The sequence below is a fragment of the Dinoponera quadriceps genome, unplaced genomic scaffold (assembly GCF_001313825.1).
Source record: "Dinoponera quadriceps isolate SergipeBrazil2010 unplaced genomic scaffold, ASM131382v1 scaffold5809, whole genome shotgun sequence".
Classification (NCBI taxonomy): Eukaryota; Metazoa; Arthropoda; class Insecta; order Hymenoptera; family Formicidae; genus Dinoponera; species Dinoponera quadriceps.
In genome coordinates this window covers 489,240-509,640 of record NW_014559826.1, presented here as the reverse complement: position 1 = coordinate 509,640, position 20,401 = coordinate 489,240, and the positions used below count along the sequence as shown (strand labels likewise).

The 20,401-nt window shown below is 40.8% G+C and overlaps 1 protein-coding gene across 1 annotated transcript in view; it reads left to right on the top strand.

The window, feature by feature from the left end:
• Positions 1-3,790: 3,790 nt before the first annotated feature.
• LOC106750512 (homeotic protein antennapedia-like) overlaps positions 3,791-20,401 on the top strand; it is a 62,328-nt gene continuing 45,717 nt past the window's right edge. Inside the window, exons 1-2 of the mRNA XM_014630917.1 lie at positions 3,791-4,365; positions 5,997-6,063. The gene's annotated coding sequence lies outside the window, so the exon portion shown is untranslated. The remainder of the gene's footprint in view (positions 4,366-5,996; positions 6,064-20,401) is intronic.

Here is a 20,401-nt window from a genome sequence, read left to right as displayed (position 1 = left end):
TCGATCAGCGTGAAGCGGGCATCAGCTTGCATCCGAACTAATCGATTTCTTAAAGTTCGCCAATGGTGAATTAACATCGCGTCGATGCTGATGCGAAACGTAAAGATATTTTCTCAAGTCGGTCAGACCCCGGTGTGTAGTAAAAATCTGCTCCGATCCGTTAAATGCGCTCGATAGGTATTAACCCAGTGACCTTGCTCATCATCAAGGTCGGCCGTGCATATGTGTCGACGTCCCCGGATTGAATACGAAAACGGAAAGGGAAAGGACAGGAACACGCGATAGAATGACGACTCAGATAACACACACTCTGTATACTTTCACCACGCGAACGGTGGCAACATCGTCAGCGATAGGCAGCAATCGTAAAACAAGCGTTTTACGAGGCTCGACCGCGGAAGGGGAAACGCTGCTATGGTTGAGTGGGGCTCTCACGGTTTACGAGCGCATAACAGACGCGTTTATAGCCGCGATCACATGGTTCGCGCATACCTACAGCTATATAACTGAGTCGCATAACCCAGTACGGAGTAAACAAATCGTAAAGCTCGGTTTCGGATTTACTGACCTGCCGCAATACACGGAAAGCGATACCAACCAGCCAGCCGGCAATGATAACCAGCCACTTCCCCCGTTCGGTTCTCTGACCGAGTAAGAGGGGAACTGTCATGCTAATGGCATGCGATCGAGATATCGCTACAAGCATGCGCGCAAAAGGGTTACGAGCCCGTAATTGTGACAAATGAAGTAGATAATAGCTCGAGATAAACTACATTAGGACACCGACTGAGATGAGGGAAGGATAGCTGGTGACCTAATCACCAATGCCAAAACACTTTCTAACGCGCGATTTTCGCTAGATATATACCATTTTCTGTAGCGAGCAATTTTTGCAAGCAACCATGTCTGGTATACACATCTGTCGTTACGTGTAAGTGTTGCCGTTTGCGAATTCAAAATGCCACATGAACCGATTGTCAAGAACAAAGGTCCATCGTGTCGCAATTGTCGACTGCAACCGGTTGATTCGTTTACTGCCCGAGTCTTGTTGTTTACCTTTCCCTGCGCACCGCGACTTTTGTTCATATTGTTCTGACAGATCAATAAAGTACAGTCAACAACATTAGTACATTATTTTCGAGAACTTCTCTTTACCACATTAATTTTGAATAAAATTAATTTAACGACCAAAATGTGCCATTTTGTATAAATAATATGTTCTTTTGTACAGCTTTTAGCATTAATTAACGAAACGTTGGATTATTCGAGTCCTCGTATTGGCGATTGTAACGTTAAAGGGGGAAAGAAAATGCAATTTCGGCCTATACCTACGATTGTAATAATTGTACTATAAAGTATTACGCTGAAGAAAATGTTAACTTTGTCGAAACGGAAACACGGCCGTACGCTTTTGCGTAGCCGTACAGAGCCACGAAGGTGATTTATTCGAGTTAATTCCAATTCCATTGGAGCCGCGAGGGCAGTCAGGAGGGAAGGACAGAGACGAGGAGGCAGCCTGGGGTGGAGAGGGTGGATATTCTTATGCAATTTGCCAGAAAGGTTCAAGAACCCGGGAGATCCCGCAATTTATCTTGCCTTATGTTACGCCGAGCCAAGGCAACGGAAGATAGATGGCGTCACTGCTTCCAACCCCCTCATACGTCCCCGCACCGCACCGCCACGGGTCAACCACCCAAACCCCGTACAGACCCCTGCGACCACCCCTTCCCCTAGCCAATGAGGGACGACCGCGGTGGCCATCTTGGATGGAGAGTTATTGAACGAAAAAGATGAGTAAGAAACTTGTTATGGGGGTGCGTTCTCTCTCTGCGCCGTTGGGACTCGGACGAAAAGAAGGCGGAGGGAAGAAGGCAAACGGGGCTTAGAAGCTCGGAGGAGTAGCTACAAGGGATTGTTGGCGCTATATTGATCAATTGCTTCACCGTGCTTTGCGCCGCTTCCGTGATATAGAGCGCACAATGCCTCGTGGAGGTGCGATAGCCCGCTGCGAAGCGACCGCGCGAGTGTGACTAATTATATAACGATTACACTTCCTGTAACGTCACGAGCCTCACCGGTGTCCGATTTCTCACGAGGGGAACACGTAACGAGCTCATCTTTAATACATGTGTTGTTTGTCTTCTCTCGCCGCTGATAATTATCGGTAATTACCGGTAGCGATCGGAAATGATTTGCTATTATGTTGCGTTCTTAACGTAAAAGATTCGTAGATCTTTGTGGTCGAGCGAAACGATCGATTTATTTCATAGCTCTCTCTCTCTCTCTCTCACCGCATCACGTTTCTCGCTCGACCGGGTTCCGTGTGTACTTTTACTCTCAGGAATTTTCGTCGATACGCATGATCATGAAAACAATCCCCGTATCGTCGGATGGCGCGTGGTGGGAGTCCCCGGGACATGGGTGGTCTCTGACGGTTGCATTTCACGAATGCCTCACGCGTTCTCAGTTTATGGGCACGTGCGCGCGAGGTGTCGCGTAACTAAATTTCACCTTGAGGTTTCAACAAATCGCCTAAGCCGCAGCAACTAGCTGGGAGGTAGCTGCATTACTTCACGCATGCACGCTGCCCGATCGTGAATGATTTGACAATGCGGCAATTAAGTGGACGAGCTCTGTGACACGCATCCAAAAAGAACGAATGCTCACCCCGACCGTATATAAACATATTAATATTTATCAATCGATAAAAGTGCCATGTGAGTTTCGTCGAATTTCATTATAGATACGATGCTATCGGCAATCGGAATGTTTATAAGTAATTATCGTGTATTGCGAACAGAGCAGATATCGGTCCGTCTTTTGGACCGAGTAGGGTTGTCGTGAAAATCAGAGTTAAATATAAACCACAATGGTAGGTCAAATGTTTTTTTTTAATAATAAACGAGAGACTCACGCAGATAAGTTATAAATATGAGTAAAGATACGAGTATAGGCGAGTCGGGTGTGTGACGCGCAAAAATTAGGGCAGCTTTAAATCACGAACGGCTGAAATTTGTGAAATTCTACTAGGCGGCGGATTAACCTGACTTCGCACAGAATTATCAATATGACCTTATTTCACGAGAAAGAGAGAGAGAGGGGGAATACATTTCTCTTATCCACCTCTCCGTACGTTCTCTTTGAAAATGTTCGAATATTCCATATATCTACCTATGAGTGGATTGCGCATTTTATCGGACGTTTAATCCTTAAATGACGTGATAATATGACTCGCGTCACGGATACGCCCGCAAGACTTACCCGCTGCCGACTTATCGGCTTTCGAATCGGACCAGTTTTTTCCCCCGCACTGACAGTGTTCAGCGGTTCGCTGAAGGATGGCGCTGTTGGCGCCAGCGCCCAGCATGCCATCTACGGACTTTCGCTTGAAACTTCTTACGGGGATACCACGTGCACGCTGCCCACCAGACGGCGTATCGCGCTCGTCAATGTCCGAGAGCGTGAGAGCGAGAGAGAGATAGAGAGAGAGAGGGACTTCCCCTGCTTATTCTAGTGGCGAAAATGGTGGGGCTGTATATCCATTCCATGCCCGCAACGGCGCAGAATCCCATCGATCATTCGTGCCGTTTCCCCATGTTTCACGCCGCCATGTGTTGCGCAGCGTAGAGAGAGAGAGAGAGGAGTCGACCACTGATGCCGCCACCGCCCCCGCGCAACCTCCACTTTGCCTCTGACACATCCACCCATCTCACCCCACCTCCGCACAAATTCCCCCTTCCCACACGATGTGCTGAGTCCGTGACGGTTCGGCGGGCAATGCCGACCGACCATCATGAGGCCTTACCTTTCCTATTATATTTATGTGACGGCTTGCGGTTAGGAAGGTTTATGTGGTGTCTCCACTCTGTCTCGTGCCGCTCCTCTCTTCTCTCCCTTTCTCCCCGTCCTCCCTCTCTCTCTTTTTCTCACTCACCGTCCCTCTTTCTCTCTCTCTACTTTTCTACATACATCTTCCTCCTGGGAACTGCGTCGAATTGGATTACGTCACTAATTGGCATTGTTGTTCGTAATTACCGATTGAGTCGCGTCAAAGTGAAACAGCACATCAGAAACTTCAAATCAGTGAGCGTGACTACGAACTGAGAGAGAGAGATTGTCATCTCTAGTGCTCTAATTGTGCGCATTGTCAGTGTATTCTGTGAATTTTCGGGGAATTAGCGAAGTGTTCGGTGGATGACATCACACGTGTTGAGTAAAACTGATATAAGTATACGCGCGGGTGCCGAGAATCATCCAATGAAAATGTAAAGACGCTGCTGAATCGTGCTCCGAATACCGACGTCATCTGCCAGAAACGTGACCTTACCGCGCGCGCATTTGGGTGGACACGTTTCGATTCGGCCGGTAAATGATTTTCACGATTTCTTGATTATCCGTTACAACTTGCAACCGTCGAACACGATCTTCTCAATTTGTTCCGCCGTTGTTTTCCACGCCGCTTGTCGATTGTAACGATAAGTACTTCATTATAATTGTCAAAACAATGATGCGGCATATATTACTTCAATTTTTTTTAATGCACATAAGTTGGTGGAAAACAAGTTACTGATTGCTATTTACGATACAGCAAAACAGGTGACATCTAATCATATATAATCAGCGGCAGAAAAGTAACACATTTCCTCCCGATATATTTTGGAATGGATGAAAATCGTGAAACCTAACGCGTGATTTTTCATTTATTCTACATTCATCGAAATGTAATGTGCTGCAATTCTTCTGTCGCTAATTGCACGTATATGATAACTTCAGATATCACCAAATATCATCAAACCTTTTTGACATTTACTAGATTCAGGGCCAGTTTCACAACGTCCAATTAACTTAAGCGACCGATTATATATCAATCGTGATTGGTTATTTCTAAGTTATTTCTAGGTTAATGTTCTTGGTCAATTCGGCTTAATAAATACGATTGGTCAACTACAGTGGAATAATCAATTAAGTTAAACGGAAGTTCCGAAACTGGCCTTTAGAGCCACTAAGCTTATTCAATAAAACATAGTGTGTGAATATTCATACATCATATATATTACTTTAATTATTCAAGATTAACAAAAACAACGTCGCAAACGTTATTTAATAATAGTGGCGTTTACGATGTAAAACATACATTCACACGTAAAAAAAGAAATAATAATTATATTATCGTACATATTGCTATTTCCTCGAATAATGAACAATCATTATGTACAGATGTCCAAGCACATTGATACGGGTGATATTCAAATACGTACGTAACCACCTGGCGCATTTTATGTAAAATCATATTAAATATAATTTTAGAATACTTTACAGTCTTTTTATTGGCTAGATAATATATTGGGATTACCTAAGAGTACACTTGAGACGATCTTAAGGCTCCTGGGTATTGGCTGCAACTATCCTTGTTTAATGACCTCAGAAGCGAGAAAATATATGTCAAGAATTCTTGCGTTTTACGTTCAAATAAAAAGACAAGACAAAGTGACATTTATGATCGTTTCTGACGTTAAATAAGAACAGTTGCAGCGACTACCCAGGAGCCTTAAGATCGAATTATGTATTCCACCGTATATATGATTGATAATTTTTAATCACCTTAAATTTAGTAATTATTACAACTTTTATGAAATCTAAAATAAAAAAGAGGACTTATGGGGCAATGCGTTCGAAGAGGGCAAGGTTGTCATTTCTTATAAAAAGAATTATGTTCAAAATTTGTGAAAGAAAAAGAGAGAGAGAGAGAGAGAGAGAGAGAATACGATGAAATGAATTTCATTTCGAAGATTTTATTCGAAGATTACTGTAAATGTAAATGTAAAATGTACATCACCATTATCTATAATGAGTGCTGGAAGCTCACTGTTGTTATAAAAAAGCCTCGTATAGAAACATGTATCATTAAACAGTGTATCGCATATTAACGGTACATTACTTATATGTATAAGAATACATGCAATTTATATATAACAACATGTTATTTATTGTTTCAGGTAAGTGATGTTGCACCGCCCCAAGCTCCGTGGAACACATCCGTCCATCTTTCTTTCTTGGTATAATGTAAGCAATTTACTATATCTATATATCTATTATGCAACATTATTAAACATTCGCATGGTTCGAGCGAATGAAATAACAAAGATAGAATATAGTAACATTACGCTTTAAAACGTGTATAACTTCTCATCTTTTATTACACTACTTTTCTGTGAAAATAAAATTCATCGGTCAATTCTTTATTAGTCAAATCTATCTTACTATCTGTACATTATTAACTAAACGAGATACGTAACTTCAAAAGTCGTCATACTGGGTTATGATATTTTATAAAATCCTACTTCTGGTTTTGCAGTCCGGTCCATTTGCAATAACTTAACCCTCTCGATAATTAATTATATTTTCTCCATCATAAACCTCTATACCTGCATATTATTGCCTTTGAGTATGATAATAAAAAGTGAGATCATAGCGGTGTTAACAGCACCTGAACGAAGCGCTGTTATTAACCGACACTGTAGGAGAGAGAGAGAGAGAGAGAGGGAGAGAGAGAGAAAATAAGAAATCAACGAGATGGAACGGAGAGATGAAACGAAAGGAAGAGAGTGAGAAGAGGGTGAAGGGAAAGAGGAAAAAAGTAGAAGGAAGCCTACAAAGGCGTACTGTGTACTGAGAAATTCTCGTCAACAACGGAATCGGGATAGGTCCACACACCCGGCGGTTTGTAAAACACGCGGCGAGATTAAATGCTTCATTAATATGATTAAAGTAAAAAGCTGCTCGAGTAACGAGCCACTATAAATCATCCGCTGGTCAAGTCCACCAGTTCGGTGCATTACACCGATGCTCCTGCAGTTGGTATTTTTACATTTTATGTGTGTTATTTGGAATTTTTTGCGGTCTGCGATACAGCAAAAAAGCAAGAGAGAGAGAGAAAGAGAGAGAGAGAGATGTGGAATCATGTACTATTGAATATTTCAAATGCAAATGAGATCAAATAGTAAAATTTATAGACCAGATGTTGTCGGAGACGCCGTATAACAGGGATAAATTGCGCTATTATCATTTGCGCGTAAAAAAGTATCACGCGTCATCATCGTGACGCATCAGTTTACGCGGTACATGTCACACACCTTCGGTTCTTCGGCATGGCATGCAAGGTGCCGTGGCTTGACGCAAAGTGCAAGCAGATGCGACCGTCGATTGTACACACTTACAGCGTTACAGCGTGTATGAACGGTGCCCGTATAGAGCCCAGCGGTAGATATGCATACAGCATGGGTACATATAATGCGGTCCAAGGTACGAGGGCGATGCATCTTCCGCGTGACACTGGGCCCTACACTAATCGCGCGACAATCTTCACCACCACCGTAAGAAGAGAGGGATAAGAAGGAGGACAAGAAGAGAATCGTATGTATCGCGCAGTGCCTCATACAAAAAACGAAAGGGGACAGGGGAGAGAAGGACAGAGTGTCAGAAACAAGGAAAGTGTGAAAAGGGATATGCATGCGAAGGAAGATAAGGGCAAGAAGATTAAAAGTGAAGAAGGCGGCTGTGTAGTGCCATGGTCTTGCCTCCATGACGGAATGAGGGAAAGGGGGAAGACGAAATAGAAGGCGCGAAGGGACACACAGAAGCGTGAAATCAAATATAAAAAGGAGGCGAGAAGGAAATGTTTACGCACTTTCGTGTTATCATTTAAATGTGAAGAGAAGAAGGAAGAAAAGAAGAAACGTCGAAGTTGAAATTTTAACTTAACTTGATTTTAACTTTGACTCGGGCTCTGCAATCGTTTACTTTCCACCATTCGTCGCGATTTAACGTAAAAGCAAGATTACGGCGAGATCTTGACGTTATTCGTAGGGCTGCCTTTTATTATGAAGCAAATTCATGGCTTGCAAATAGTCGCGGGTCGCGTATAAAAATCGAATTAGGTATGGTAGGCATATTAGCGATAAGAAATTGCAGACACCGGCAGTTGTTATAGCGCTCTCTGTCGCATGAAACACTGCGATACACATCTATCGAACGAACCTATGTGCTACTCTCTTTCTCTCTCTCTCTCTCTCTCTCTCTCTCTTTTTCTCTCTATGTCGACCACACGCAGCAAGGAAACCTGTAATTTATTCCACGACTACCCAACTCCAATATAATCATTATAATTATTGTCTCCCCCTTCAAATGGAGCTTGATAATCATCGTCTGTATTTGTAACGCGGCTCACATTTGCTACCACATTCGTAGAATCTACGGACAGTTTCTTCGAAGTGTGTCGACTCGTTTTCCTCAGATTATCCGTCAATAAATTGTGGAAAATTTGTGCATTTCGATATCTGTCTTTTTCCCTCTCTTTCTTTTTTTTCTCTTATTCTGTCATCGCTTCTCATTTACAATTTGTATCTGCGCCCTGGCATTATTTATTATATTTGTTTGGTCGTTATTGCAAATGAGTCATTAGAAATTAACGGCGATTCGCTCACTGTGTTAATGTGAGACTTTTTTCAATTAGTGACCAAACGAGTTCGGTAGTGAATAAATTAAATGTCGGCCCTAGCGATCATGGGACCGTTCGTGACTTTCTAAATCCGCCACGTGTATGGCCGGCTCCCTGACAGACGAATTGTCGCGACACTAATCGCGTTTAATTAATCGGGCCTAAAATTACCATCGAGGATGGAAAAAAATTTCAGCTCCTAGTTCCTGTTAATTACCGCACGTTTTATTTGAATCCGCCAAATTAACTCATATAAATTCGTACGAATCATTAAATTTATACATATACATCTTTGATAATATATATATTTTCCGCCCCTCTTTTCCTCCCCTCTTTTACCTTCTTTCTCCGTCTGCGTTTCTTTTATCCCTCTCACAGTTAAAATCAGAGTTCACTCGCTTCTGCGCAACTTGCTTGCCTATATGTTACATGAATATCTCAGAAAGTCCGAATAAAACGTTTTTCAAATCAAAGTTGGGAACTATACTTTAAATTGCTAGGTTTTGATGTTTGATGGAGTTTACCGTATGGACGAATGCATCACTAATTCTGAGCGGCATGTATATAACTCAATGTAATATTCCGTCATTCAAAAAGCAGTGCCGTGCTGAAGGCGAAGGTAACTTCGTGCCGGCCACCTGCAGGTAACCTGGGAGCGTCACGACGCCGCCGTCGCGACGAGTTATGGCCACAAATCACGCGATTCGTAATTGCTACTATCAACTACACGTTTTCACGTGGCAGTTTCTATCTGCAAATGTGGATAGAAATCCATAAACATCGATTGTTTAAACTTTGCAGATTTAACTTTTTTTTTATTTTGGAGGCCTTTGCGGAAAGTTAAATATAATGAAACTTCTCTTTCTACAAAGTTATATTAATAATATTTGGAATCTTTAAGAAACCTAACATAACAATAATCGAGAACCTGACACTCATGTACTTCACGGAACTGTAATGCTTCTAATGTTGAAAGGGCTAAATAATTTTGATTTTATATTGCGTTATATTATGGCGGTACGTCAGTTTTCAGAGTTCTTAGGCGAAATTCGCTCTTTATCTATACAATAAAAAATTTGGTGTCAAATTTCAAATATATTTCACATATCCCAAACAGTCTATTTAAATTTTTGCGTTAATTTAACACAAAGTGAATATGTTGAAAAGTAACACAAATATGTTTAAAATGAACACAAAATTAATACATTAGTCGACATTGAAGTATATGTTATTTTAATATTTATACATGTTGAATATCGACGCAACAAAAAAGGTTGAGATAACGTAAACACCAATATATTAAATTAACATACGAGTATGTTAAAAATTTATTCAAAATTTTTAACAAGGATCGATTTTAACACGAATACAAAATGTTTCTTTACTGTGTATACAGTAGAAAATTTTATATTACAAACGGTCCGCCCAAATTTTCGTGTTACTTTGACAAGGTGAATATGTTAAAAAGTAATATGTTAACAAGGTAAATATGTCACTTTTCATTTTTTTATTAATTTTTATTCCTTGGGGTTATTCAAAACATTCTTCTTTATTGCGGTTCGATTTTTTCAAATAATTCGGTTTGCCTATTATTTCTTTTTTACATGTAACACAAATAATTTTAATGTGTCGCTGTAAAATATTAATTCATCAAATACTGTTAGCGATTTTTTTTGCGAACTAGCCTTTATAATTTGTTTCGTCAGCATCGGATCAAGCATGTAAATATACATGTATATTAAATTTTATATATATATATATATATATATATATATATGCATGTGTGTGGAAAAATATAAAAATTACGCTGATTTCATATCCCGGACTTTCCATTACTTTCCGACAACTATACACATAGGCGTTTCTGTATAGTCCACATCACCGTGTAATATATCACGTACCGTGACAGAACGCGTTACCATTGTAACACGCTTGTTCCTGCGGCGATACATTACGTTACGTCCACGTCCGAGGTATTACTTCGGCTTCCCTTCTCAACATGGATAGTAGCTTCGTACATGTTAGCTTTGATTCGTTCGTCGACGGTCGTCACGGTGCGCCACGTTAAAAGCTTTCCTTGCCATCAAAGTAATTGCGGATATATATATATATATATATATATATAGTCTATAGAGAAAATTGCGAGAATGCCACCTAAGAGGGCCACGGAAAGACCGGCCGAAATTCAGCGTCGAGCAGCAAAAGGCGCGAAAATGGCTATTCGAATATCCGGAGAGAGAGAGAGAGAGAGAGAGAGAAAATTCTGATCTCCGATACTCGTATCATAATTATTTATTTGTTACATCCGCCTTGCTATTTTCTTACGCTTGATAACTTGATCATGCGTTATCATCAAATAGTTATACAGTGCATTGTGTAATTTTAATACGCACGTCTGGAATATATGAAAAATTTTCTGTGGCAAATAAAATTTAATAATCATATGATTTTGTAATGGTTATTTATGAATCTCAATTTTCACGCGGCACATTTTTCGGCACGATGTCGGATTTTCAAATTTCACACAGCTCATCATATAAACACTTTTTCATTGGAAAATGTGAGTTCCACGCTGTACGGTAGGTCGTATAGGTGCGCACGGTGTGTTTCCCGCGCGCGCTCCTTCCTCCTTCAGCGGCGCTGCTTGCCATCGTATCAACATCGCACTTCATAATACTGGCAGTGTTTGTGCGCGTCTCGATCCGTTACCTTACCCGATCGGCTCGTTCCTCCTTCGTAATACCGGTTCCTTTGTAGTTTATCGAAATAGAGTGTTCCTCGGCTGTCGTCGACTACTACTTTGCATCATTCATTGCCTATTTCAAGTTAGTAGCGGATACCGGAAGTCGTTACTCGCGCGCGCGTCAAAATGTGCGCTCCCCAACGATTTCGAACAATCGCGGCTTTACGTTTCCGTCCGCGAATGTCTGACTTTTGTTTCGTCAACGTAATATTCGGCTCGTTCCATTTTTCTCCCCGCATAATTTTACTCACGCCGGTCGCCTCCTCATAACAAATCGAAGGGTTTTGCCAAATTTGTGGTGGTGCAAGCTCTCGATGCGCGCAGTGTCCGATAATTTCAATCTTATCAATAATACAGTAATAATGTATGAAATGTTTCAAAATGATGCCGCCTTTTTGGTGATTATTCTTCTGATGCATTTCAACTGACGGTCGGTGCGCACGCCGAAGATATTTGTAATTGTCGCCACCTCGTGAAACTGGTTTCTTATGCCGCGCATTCGATCTTTCGCTTTGTGCTTAAACATCATTTATCTTCCTGCATATTGATTTTTTTATAGTCATATAAAGATCTGAATTTTTCTTCGACCGCTCGCAATTTTATTTTGTTGTTTCGTCTGTAACTCGTTCATTTGCATGTCCTCATACAGGTAGAGCCGCAGACTATCTTGTTCTAATCACTTGTAACGAGAAAAAACTAAACATATCAAAATGTTAAATAACGTAAAAACTTGTTGGTGCGTCTCGGTGTGAATTGAACGTTTCATAAAAATAGTAACTGCTACTAATGAAAGCCAGACGATTGGTAAGTGGATATCACTTTTATAACACTTTTCCATATTAACAGATTTTCCCATAACGTTTTGTATGATTATTTTTATTACAAAAATATTGTCTATAATATATTAGATACAAGTACAACAAAAGTATCAATATTTAGAATTTAACGTCCTACCTTGACATTTATTCGGTACTTGTATGGTAGGAATATTAGCTACGATGAAAATCTTCGAAATTACGTGAGCATACCTAGAATTCTCTTGGTTATACTCAGGGTTTAGTAAGTTAATTTTAATTTTTAACTTTTATATAAGAGCTAAGTTAAAAATTAATAGCCTGTAAAATTAACTTAGTTAAATTAGAAGTTACCTAAACCAAAACTAACTTTATTAAAATTTAAGTTAATATTAAATGTATTTATTAAAGTTAGTAGTTAATTATGCAAAATATGTATGCATATACACATATATACGTATTTTTGCAGAATTAACTTTCTAATTGTAGACTAAATTTATTTTAAATAAAGAAAAGAAAGTCTCTTATAAGAAAATATCAACTATTTTGTGCTGAGTCCATAAAAGAAAGCAATACTAGCACCCAAAGAGACAAAGAATAATGCTGGAATTATTTTTAATTTTTCTTATTTTATATGCATATAAGCAGCCTGCAATGATTTTAATATTGACGAATTTAACTTATATTAAAAAAAAAAATGATAATAAGTTAAAATTAAACGTTTTAAATTAGTTAAGTTAAAAGTCATTAACTTCTGAACTTTTCAACTTAACTTTGAACTGAGTAATTCACCCAACTCTGAATTATTGCACAACCTTGGTTATATTTATCTCACACAATACGTTTGCCTAACAGGCAAATTAGTACATTCGCACATTTTTTCATCGTCATGCTGTGTGCATTTATTTCGTTAGCATCTGCGATTTTCCCTTATTTTTATACACTTGATCCGATTACAAACGGTACAGACTGTGAGACTTGCTTTGCAGAGCTAAAAATTACGCAGAAAGGATTACTGAAGCTATCTGGCAGACCAATGTCTTTCGGCGACATTGGGTTCGCATATTTCGCGCGCAGGGTAAATAGCAAGTTGGTAGGGACGGTTTCGGACTGTGGCGATGTGTGTTTCTCTGAATTTCTGACGAATGAGAAATGGCAGAAATAGTTGAGAAAACGGAAGGGTTCCCGACTGGTTCGATAGTTAGAGAAAGGCAGAAAGGAGTGTACAAGGTTGGATAGAAGGGTAGGCATAATTTATCCTTAGGGCCCCGTAAATGGTTGCTTCGTTGCTCGGTTCTGCTGTACAGGATTGGTTGGACGTCTGACAGTTGACGGATGATGAGGCGGCCTTTCAGTCCCCCTTCCATCCCCTTTTACGCCCCCAACGTGCTGATTTAGTTTCAGGTTCGATCCATTATCCGCCGCGAAGCAAAGTCGGACCGGCAATAACGGGATTATTAACTGAAATAGGCACATACGCTCTCCTCCCCCCTCCCCCTCTCTTTCTCCCCCTCTCGTTCCCTCCCCCGCCGCTCACCTCGCCTCTCCTCGTCAGGCGTTTCAAGCTTTTTCAGTTCTTTATTTCATCATGCGTCCCGCGGGGTTGAACGGAAATTATTAGACAGCGTCTCAGCTGCGTTTGATCTCGCTTTATACCGAAATAATCCGCAATTTTTGCACGGGATATGAAACGCACTGCTTCGAATATACGCGGGCATAAATATACGAATTTTGATTTACACGCAATGGTATGTTTCGTAATTCATTTCGCACGAAAAAGAAAAGTTGGTCACTTTTATCCGGTTGCGGCCGGCCGTTTTCTAATTTGCGATCCGGTCTACGGGGGACGAAAAGAGACAAATATAATTTCTAGAAAGTATATCCGTAGAGAGAGAGAGAGAGAGAGAGAGAGAGGAGCGCATATGTGTGTTTCTGTTTCGCTCGAAGATAGATTGCAAGATAATACCGTAATAATATTCTCCATCTTGAACAAGACTTTTAATCTACTTTAATATAAGGCGCGTAATGAACATCCAAGGCGTAGCTTGTCGCACCGTAACGCTTCGATGCATAACTCGAGATAAGCTATTCTCTCCGCCGGGAAGATGCGGATCTAGACACGATGCGCGAAACGTCCGTACGTTTCTGTACTTCTTCGTGCTAGATGTTTAAAACCGCGGCACCGAGAGCCGCGTTGCCGAGTGTCGCGTTTATCTATTCTGCGATCTGCTGCGCAATGTGATTGCGTGAACTGCCGTGTGGTGCTTGAATGTACCAGGGATCTCGACTGCGTGGAATCGGAGAGAGAACCGGTTCAAGCTGTTCACGCAGTTTCCTGCCTCTCTTGTCAATGCAAAATTTGTAATTTCGTCCGGCCGCTTAATATTGCGCAATTCATTGCGAAATACAAATCCAAGACTCGTGGCCAATTTAACGGGGCCAGTTAAGAGGATTCTACGAGTGTGTCTTTTTCTCTTGCTCTTTTTTTTTCGTTATCGTCGCGTATACATCGGTAACGAATCCGTTCGTTCGTTTTGCGTGTGTTTTCGAAGGAAACCCGCGACGCATGAGAAAACAGATACGCATCCTTCCCTCTTCGTAGTGCGATTATATCTCTTTTCTTTCTTTTTTTCCCCCCGTCCTTTCCGAGACTGGGACGGGCACGTCCGTAAAACGCTTATGCTAGACTAATCGGCCGTCGTCTATCTCCGCCATTTATTTTAATCCTTTTCCGGCGCGTTTCACTCCGGATTATCGTTTTTGCTCGTTACATCACAATTTCCTTCGGCGAAATATGAGTTACAGCCTTCGCGAAGAGTATTACTACCTGTCCAGCCCGACTCGTATGTTCCAGCCTATTATTTATGACCTCATTTTATAATCAACCAAACTCGAACACACCACGGCGGCTAATAAACGTCCTTGCTAATTGCACGCTTCTTTTGCCTTTCGTCGGAAAAATTCGTAAAAAAACGCCGTGAAGAGCGGTACTTCTTTCCGTTCCTATATTTTATATCTCCCACGGTTACTAGTGCAAGCGTTTTCAAAAACGCTTCCGGAAGAAAGTACTTCAAGACAGCCTCGTAACAATTATATTAATTCTTAATCCATCTTATCGATATAACGTGACTGCGATTTCGAGCAAAATCTTGGCGTATCCGAATGTCGCGCATCGTAATCTGAAGATTCTTCTATTTAAGAAAAGCCCGCCATACATACACACCGCTCAAGATTGAACTCACCGAACGCTCGATCTCCGGTATTAAACCGCGTTTACATCGACTTTCCGCTCTGATCCCGGTTAAGAGAAGAAGAGCCTCGGATTTGAGATACCTGAGATGCGGTTTACTGAAGAAATTTCACACAGACCTTATGGTATAACAGCGCGCATACACCTGCTTACGAGAAACAGGTTACTCTCGACTCTCGGATCACCCAATCGATATTCGACCGATGCAAGCTGTTCAGCGGCTCTCGAGGTTCCCCGGCGAGAAATCACGGCGACGTGCCTTCACGTGTTCGTTACCCTACTCCGTTGCTAATAATAGACCCTGGCACCTTGCTGGCTCGATCAGCGGCGGACCACCCAAATGATCGGTGCACGAAGCAAAAGGTTCGACGGCGTTAGGCTGTGGGCGCTCTGCGCGTCCTGATTGGTATTACGGGAATGGTGGACGCGGACACCGAACGGTAGGACGATCGGGGTGATTGATAAACAGTGCCACGCGCCAGCCCCGCGACAAATACGCGTTCGCGACGAAGGGACCGCCCGTCGTGTGTGTCGCGCTTCTCGACTCGCGAAAGAACCGTTTATCGTTCTCGACCGCTCCGCTAAGTTCACGAAAGCCGCACGCACCGAGCGGTTGCCCTCGGAAATTATTCACTCGCTCTCTCTTATTTCCGATACCTACTGACGGCGGCTCAGCTATCAGTTGATCTCAGCCTATCGCACGCTTTTGTCACTTTGATCTTTATATGGCGCTCGTAATCTCGAGAATCGTCGCGTATTCGGTGTGGCTAAAAATGCGGCCGACATGTAACGTCAGGGAAGAAACGATAAGTATAGACTACTGTTGCGGTATTCGTTGTTAGATGTCGCATTTTTCGTGTTCTTCAACTTGACAGAGTTACCGTGGAAGATGAAGAAAAATCGGATTAAGAAGCGCTGTTCACACGGAGGGCACGGAACGTAGCCGAGGTCATCCTGAATGCGCGTCCTAAGACGTCCTGGGATCGTCTTGTGCCATCCAGAATACTGATGCGAACAATCACCAAGTTATTGCACGTTAGTAGACCTCACGTCGCGCTGAATCAATTGAGGAAGAGATGAATATCGGTTTAAATATTTCCGCATACCCGGCTTATTCACTCGCACTCCTTAAGTTATCAACTCTTTCGATCAATACAGCACACACACATGCATTAGAAGGCACACGCTTCCGAATCGTGAACGATATTCGAAAATTTATCGGTGACTTTGTTACCTGCGAGCCGCTGAGTTGCTGGCGCAGAAAAATACTTCGCAATACTTCGGAAGATAGCGTAAAATCGCAGAAGATAACGGGAGATGTTTTCGCGATAAACACATGTAAAAGGATGCTCCGAGAATTTTCACGAATGCCCGTTATATGCGTGATAATCCTTCGGAGAATTGCGTAAAAAAAAAAGTATTCGAGATTATTGTCGTTCCCGCCAAACGAAACAATGCCCTCTGCTTAATTTCGCCGGAACCCCAAGGTACTCAACCTTCCGGCAAAGTGCAGCAGATGGCGGGCCATGTCATTCTACCCCAAGGCCGCCGATCGAGCGACGCAACTGTTTTTGTGGGGTGCTGCCATCTTCCGCACCCCGCTCAAAATGACGGCAGTACTGACCTGCGCATTCCCGCACCATCATAATACGGCTCGAACGCCATGGGTGCCGGCAGATTTATGGCTCCTATCATGGCGCGGCATCTAAACGATTATTTGCCGTTAAACGTAAACTGCTTATAAAAACGAGCCTGTATAATAGAGTAAATATAGGTTTGATGTTCGGACCTTGATGAATTTATAGATCCATTTAAGATTTCATATCGGTCGATTGGCAGACCTTAACCTTGAACAGGGATATTATTGAATTCCGTCCAAAAGTTCCGTGTGCATTATTCGTTATTATATTGATTTCTTTTCGTTATTAAATTTTTTTTTTATAATTTGATTTTACAATTATTCTCTTCATATTCAATTTAGTCTTGTAACACGCAATGTTAATAATGTTACGTCTTCTGTGCGAAACACGATATTAAATAATACCTTGCTCATTTAAATATATTAAAGTTGTTTCTGTAATTGAAAGTTAACGCTCGAATGGCCATTATGCAAATAAAAAGTGCAAATTAGTTTATGTTCCAGCACTGTGGTCTAGTCATGAATAATGCGCCTGTAACTTTGAAATGTTTTTTTTATCATAAGTTAAAGAAAAACAAACTTCCTGTTTACTTCGAAATAGTTAATATTATTTTCCACCTCGAATCCTGCGGTCTCAAATTAATTAATTTTTTTCGAAATACAAAAAAATTATTTACTTATTAGTAAATACAGTTCTTATGTAGATCTTCTTCTACTAATTTTATAATTATTATATAATTTAAATATTAATTGGAGGCACAAACGTTATTATAACGTCATATCGCTTTCCGTTAATTTGGCAAATCGCTCGGAAATTCTAGTTGTAGGGATTCCTCTGCGTGTCCTATTCTTACATTTCGCGACGTATCCCAGTCGTGGACTTAGTAGCCTGCCTCCAAGAAGATTTTAATTAAACCCGCCCTTCCAATGTTGCGCCTGATTGGATGAGCTAATCCTGCTCGTAGAAAATTTAGGGTTTCCCTTCTGGAAAGACAAACCTTCGGGAGTCATTTAAAATTTTTTGGCGAAAAAATTTTTAATGACTCCCGAAGGTTTGTACTGTAGTGGATATATGTATGCACTATCCTAGAAAATGGGATATCTATATAAATATAGAATTGAGAAATCCTTTCTAGTTTTAGATTTTCGTGCGTTGTGTGGTGCGTTTCAATATTCAGATTAATTTTTTCCACAATTTTATGATTTAATTCTATATACAAACTCTATATATATATATATTACGTACTTTAAAGGAAATATATCGTGCATTTAACTATACATTATCCGAAATTTGTGTAAATTATACCGTGATATTTTCTGTTGTCATAAATTTCTCGGAACAGAGGAAAAAGAAAATATCCTAACAACTTCATCATGATGAGGTGTAGTTTCCTGAAGAAGTCATTTGACGAGATTGTAGAAGGTCGAGCCGGTATTTTTGTGTATCATCATAGAACAGCATTTGGTTGTTTTACGAGAAGGGGAATGCGCAGGGGGAGAGTAGGAGGAAAACACCGCGTCAAGGGGATGACATCTAAATTTCGCTTTTCGTTTCACGCTGACTGCCCGCCCTTTCGTTGGCTACGTTTCGAGCCAAAACTCCCTTTCTTCCCCTTGGTCTTCGATGGGGTGGGTCTCCAAGGTACACTCCAGGACAAAAATTAATAATGGATGCTAACAGTATGCTAACAGTATGATATTTGAAACTTCTGATCTGAATGTCGCATAATGCGATAATGTAGAATCAAATATTTTTACGTAACATTTAAGCGAGACTAAATGTAGTGCTTCTTTTTTTATTAAACAGCATTTTCATGCATATTAAACAGCAAATATCATGCACGAGCAGTGTAACGTTCAGATTTCCCCTTCAGTTTCCTCAGCTACTGGGATAAGTTGAGTCGATCCGGTCGAACGTGACTTTTTGAAGAACACAAATTCCAACTTTAAGAATTTAGATGGCACTGTAGATACCGGCACCATTTCACGTAACATGCCGAAACGGGAAGGCCTTTATATTTTTACGGCGGTGAAAGTCCGCTGCAGGGATCGTAAATGTGAGGGTATCCTCGGTCCCTTCAGTTTCACCGGCAGTCGGAAAAACGAAGCCTCCGCAAAGACGAGTTTCACTTTCGCCCCACCAGCCACTTTGCGGAGGAAAAATTGACTTCCGCGGAAGAATCGCACTCGTCGTGGAGAAATCTCAGAAAACTGAACTACTTTTTGCCTAAAATCAGTGCACCTTTTACTTTCTTGTGATAAACTTTGTGCCTTATCGAAGATGGAAGGTATTAGTGAGTGTTACATGTATACTAAATATCAATAATAATCTGTCAGTGTGTGTGTGTGTCTCTCTCTCTCTCTCTCTCTGTGTGTGTGTGTGTGTGTGTGTGTGTGTAGATATTTTAGTAAATAGGTTCAAATTGAAGAAGCATTCTTTATCGTATTTATCTAAAATTCAAAACACACTTAAAGTCGTACAGGGAGGTCTTTAATTAATAGCAAAAATTAGTAAAATTATACTCGGTCTAAATGCGATTTGCACTATATGAAGAACAATGAATTAATTTTTCCAAAAAAACCGTTTGGTTTTTTTTTTTATTTTGTGAACGTAGTGTGGATTCCGTAGCCGTTGATATCACTAGTCGCGAGCTTCCACGTAAAGCGCCGCCCATTCCACGAAATCGTGCACGTGTGCAACGCCGGATTCAGCTGCCTCGTTCGGTTCAGGAATGAATTATCGCCCGCTCGGGGTTGAGCTCTTTCATTTCCAGTCCACGCGATAGTACCATCCTTTTCTCTCCTCCGTATCGGCCGAGGCTGCAGACAGCAACGCTTTTTTCTCATCCCCCTGCGATACCTCCTCTATTCCTATCTTCGTTTTCTTTTTCAATTTCCATATATTGTATCGTTTTTGTTGCTGCATTTCTTTTATATACTTCAATAATTTTTGTCTGTATAAAATTTGTTATATACTTATTTTCATATAACCGTTAACACTATCTGTATTTTCTCTTCATTTTTTTAAATTAATTTTCTAAAGCCAAAAAATTACTTTCTATGAATTCTTTCTATCTATGTACGTATGTACGGGTATAAAAAATATAACGCACGCGTGTGTTCGTTTGCGTAAATCCTTTGGAGACTTGAAATTCGTTGAAGACAACATTCACGAAACAAACGATTCTTATAGTTAATTTTGTCTTCAATATTCTTATATTAAGCTTATCATACATGCAATTAAAATTTATATAATTTTGGAAATAGAAAAATGATATATTCGATAGTCCAAAATATTTCCTACTGGAAGTGTTTTCGGAAAATAGACCTTTATTATTTTAAGGAAAGAAAGGGAGAATAGCGTGTGCGCGGTTATCGTTTTTCGCAACATAATCAATTGAATATTTTCATTTTGAACTGTGTCCCATCGTGTCCTATCGGGAATGAAAGGAGGCACGGGAAGGGTAAATTGGAATTC